Here is a 5,074-nt window from a genome sequence, read left to right as displayed (position 1 = left end):
TCTTGTTCTTCTCCTTCTTCTTCTTCTCCTCCTTTTTCTTCTTCTTCTCCTTCTTCTTGTTCCTCTTCTTCTTCTTCTCATTCTTCTTGTCCCTCTTCTCCTTCCTCTTCTTCTTCTCCAACTTCTTCTCCCTCTTCTTCTTCTTCTTCTTACTCTTCTTCTTCTTCTCCACCATCTTCATCATCTTCTTCTCCTCCATCTTCTCCCCCTTGCTATTTCTCTTCTTCTTCTTCTTCTTCGCTTCTTGTTTTTCTTCTCCTTGATGAAAACCCAACATCAAGCAATCCTTGATGATCCCAGGTTCAAGCCGGTGAAGCCGGTGAAGCTACACCAAACCAAGGGAAAAGAACCTGCCTCTGACTAAGCAGAGGAAGATGATTATTTTATGACCGGGAGAATCTACTTTCGGCAGAAGAACCAAGCCTTGTGTCTTCATCAAGCAATGCTTTCGGTGGAAGAAATGACCTCTCACCAAGCACAAGGACAAGTCCAGAGAAGATGCTCTGAACAAAGCTGGAATGATCCCAAGGCGAGACTACCATGAACAAGGCGAGACTACCATGAGCGGAAGCGGGGGAAAGGAAGGAGAGAGGCAAGAAGCAAAGAACCGAGACGGAAGCAAAAGAGATTTTCCATTACTTCAAGGGGCTGTCTAAGGTTCCTCCTACCCAAATGCGAGTAGTCGTTGCCTTAAATAGACCTCGGGTTACAATGGATTCCAATTCATTTTGGAGTCCGGGGTCAGACTGTCTCCTCACATGGACGACAGACAAAACAATAAAGAATGACACGACATAAAGAAAAGGAAAAGAAAGACCGAAAGGACTCAAAGGCAAAAGTAAGCAGTAAACAGTACTGCTTTACAAAAGTGCTTTATTGCACAGTGTCCTTGGTCCGCCGAAAGAGGATTCCTTCGTACGTCCTTTTCTTGTCCTCTGCTGGTGAAGATGCCATCCGTCAGAGTGACGTGACATTGGTCTGTGTTGCTTTCTGCCGAAAGTGATTCCTTCGTTGCCAAGAAAGCATCTTTCCTGCCAAAAGTAATTTCTTCTAGCCCAAGAAAGCATCTTTCCTCGGGTGGAGGGATTCCTTCCGCCTGAAGGAAAGCACCGATGTGATGTAAAGTGGCCTCGGGCTGAGCCACTCTGCAAAGGCGATTCCTCCTGTTGGATGGAGGATGTCCTTCCTTGTGCTGGCTTCACGGGCAAGCACTGCTGGTCTGATTTACTCCAGCTTTGTTCAGAGCATCTTCTCTGGACTTGTCCTTGTGCTTGGTGAGAGGTCATTTCTTCCACCGAAAGCATTGCTTGATGAAGACACAAGGCTTGGTTCTTCTGCCGAAAGTAGATTCTTCCGGTCATAAAACAATCATCTTCCTCTGCTTAGTCAGAGGCAGGTTCTTTTCCCTTGGTTTGGTGTAGCTTCACCGGCTTGAACCTGGGATCATCAAGGATTGCTTGATGTTGGGTCTTGATTGCTCCGAGGGACTCGCGCCCCCTCAAGTTGGTATCAGAGCCAAGTTAGTTCTTGGTTCAGGGAGGAGACTACCGCACGCCGGTAGGCCGGCAGGAACAGGGCTTAGCCTAATGAAAGGCTAAGAGGCGTCTGGCTTGGGAGTGCTAAGGCACTCGAAGGTATATGGTTCTTTCTATGTAACCTTATTATGCTGCTGAAATAGTATAGGATTCTGCTGAAAGCATGATCTGGTGGCTATGGTCTATCTCGTTTTGAGCTTATGAATCTCCACTATCTGTTATGATGTCCAGGCATGATCTTATATGGTAGTTTAATATTCCATGTCTAAAAAGCATCTTGTGATAATAGTTTATCTATCATTGAACGGTATGAACACACCTTCCTCTGAATCCGTCATAAGGATGATTTCAAGTATACTACACTTTCTCTCCCGGGGATAATGTACTTGGATGGGTTGAGGCCGAGAGCGGGAGGGTCAAGAAGTCCGATTGAAGTACCCGTTGGTAAGTCCGCATGGAGGCGGCAGTGAGGGGAAGAGAGGACGATGAAGCCTAAGTCCCCGCAGTGTTCCTCCCCTGGATGGTACATCGCCCGGTGATCGAGGACCGTAGGGTTGGTCATCCATAAGATGGCAGGTTGAAGGGTTGTATTTTTCAATGCTAGAATAAAAGATTATCATATTATGCTTCTAAGTTCCATAGAGTTAAACTATCATATCCTGAGCATGCATTTATATCATATATTTGTATAGTAAGATTCAGTGTTCAAATATAGACTAGAAGATAGCTCCCATATCATACTGCTTTTGTTCAGAATCATATACTATTTGATGATCAGTTAGCATATACATATCTGTTGATAAGGTTAATAGAAAGAAAGCTATATCTTCACTGTGCATGGTCAACTTAGCACTCGCCAAAGAGCCAGCTCTGCCTGCACCTATGGAGATTGTCTCCGCATGCCCTGAGTTCCGCCATATGGAAAAATATTCCATAGTTTTGGAGGAAGACTCCAAAGGCGTAATCTCCACCCATAATAATAGCATTATGGACCAACCCTATTTGTTCTTTAATTTTAGAACAATAAGTCTAATAGACCGAGAAAAGAGCCTCCAAACTGGAAGTTCTTTAAGACAAATCCTAAATAAGGATTATATGTCTGAGGAAAATGCACTCCTCCGGAAATGGTATACAAACCATTTCAATAGTACTGAGAAAGAAAAAATTAAATCTCAGTATTTTCAAGACTTAAAAACCACAGGAGAAATAATAGGTTTCTTTCTTTGGTTTAAAAAATGTCATAAAAATATTAATGACTTTAAAAGTCTTGAAGAATTTCTAATAAAAGATAAGCTTGTGAAAAATTTCACAACTGACCAGGATAAATTAGTTCTGGCAAAAAAGATGATAAGAGCTATTAAGGCTCAACAAGTCTTAGAAAATTCTAGGACTAACCCTGATAAATTAATTAGGGAAAAAACAACGTCTGTTAGGAAAGACAGTGTACCGAAACCTATAGTTAAATCTATAGAGTCCACTGCTTTACCTCAGCAGGATGTTTATTCCTCTCTCATTAAAGAGAAGGAAAAAGAAATAGAACAACTTAAGGTTGACATAGATCAGCTTAAGGTTGCTTCTGATCTTCAGAACTCAATAAGTTCTGAGAAAGATCCCCTAGATAATGAATCTAGGTCTTTACCAGATCTAATAGATCTGTCAGATTTACCTGACTGGAATACTAGTAAACTAGATCAAGCTCAAGAAAAGATTAATGATTTGAGACAGTTTACTATTATATCCGAGTCGGATGAAGATCCTTTTCAAATTAAGAAAAGGAATATAGGTCAACAATCTGAACCTATAAAAAAGACAGAAAATAGTCTGCCTAAACCTGAGTCAGTTAAAGTCTACTCAGAAGAAGCTAAGACTCTATTAGAGTTTTACTTAAGGGTTAATAATAGACCTAAACGTCCGAAAGGAGTAAATCAACTCCGTGAATGGACATTTTATCCTCAAGTAGGATGGAAACTGGACAGACGGCCTTCCCTGTCAGTCCATTATTGGAAGTCCAAAATTAGGGACGATCCACTAGAAGATTCTTCTTCAAATGAAGAAGAAGAAGAACCAAGATATTATTCTTCTTCAAATGAAGAAGAGGAAGAACAAAGATATTATTCTTCTTCAAATGAAGAAGAAGACGAAAGATATTCTTCAACTGATGAAGAAGAAAGTGATGTAGATTATAGCTCTACATCAGATGGTTCATATGGTTAATATGTTGACCAATAACCATAGAGCCATGGTCTCGGTGAATCAACTGAGGCAAGAAATTAAAAGATTAAAAACAGAAATAATTTTGTTAAGGTCTCAAAAAGAAGACCAAATAATCAAAGACAATCCAGACCCCACATCTTATATCTTAAATCAAATAAGATATAATAGATGGACTACAATAATTAATATTGTAGTAAAAGACGAATTAGTCTTACAGAATATTACTGCATTAATTGATAGTGGTGCAGATTTAAACTGTATTCAAGAAGGAACAATTCCTACAACCTTCTTTGAGAAAACAATGTAGAATTTAACTGCAGCAGATGGATCTAAGCTGGAAATCAATTATAAGATACCCCAAGCTTATGTCTGCAATGCTGAAGTCTGCATACAGACTTCATTTATTCTAGTCAAAAATTTGACTCAAACAGTCATTTTAGGAATACCTTTCCTAAATGAATTAATGCCTATAATCAGAATAGATAATAATGGTATCTATTCAGATAAGCAAGGAAAAAGAGTTTATTTCTCTTTTATAGAACAACCTCAAAATAAGGTTGGCCAAGTTAGAAATCTACTAGCTCAAAAGGAAAAACAATTAATTTTCCTTCAAAAAGAAGCAACAATGTTGCAAATAGAAAAAAGACTACAGGATCCTTATATTAAAATAAAAATTAAGGACCTTCGAAACCAGCTTACAGATCATATCTGTAGTGAATTACCTCACCAATTCTGGTCCAGAAAGAAACATATTGTTTCTTTACCTTATGAAGAGTCCTTTAATGAAAAGGACATACCTACCAAAGCTAGACCTACACAAATGAATAGGAATTTCCTTGATTTGTGTAAAGCAGAAATACAAACACTCCTGAATAGAGGGCTGATTCGGAAATCCCAATCCCCATGGAGTTGTACAGCATTCTACGTTAATAAAAACGCAGAAAAGGAACGAAAAAAACCAAGATTGGTTATTAATTACAAACCTTTAAATAGGGTTTTAAAATGGATAAGATATCCATTACCTAATAAAAAGAACCTCTTAGATAGATTAGGAGAATCACTAATCTTTTCTAAGTTTGACCTGAAATCAGGTTATTGGCAGATTCAAATAGAGGAGTCTGATCGATATAAGACTGCATTCACCACACCATTCGGACATTATGAATGGAATGTAATGCCATTTGGCCTTAAGAATGCACCCTCTGAATTTCAGAGTATTATGAATGAAATCTTTAATCCATTTGATTTCATTATAGTCTATATAGACGATATACTTGTGTTTTCTAAATCAATAGAACAACACTTCAAGGATCTAAAAACCTTTG

This window comes from Phoenix dactylifera, chromosome 3 (assembly GCF_051530095.1).
Source record: "Phoenix dactylifera cultivar Ajwa chromosome 3, Ajwa_hap1_PhDact_Kaust_v1.1, whole genome shotgun sequence".
NCBI classification, from domain to species: Eukaryota; Viridiplantae; Streptophyta; class Magnoliopsida; order Arecales; family Arecaceae; genus Phoenix; species Phoenix dactylifera.
Note: the sequence above shows the minus strand (reverse complement) of the source record.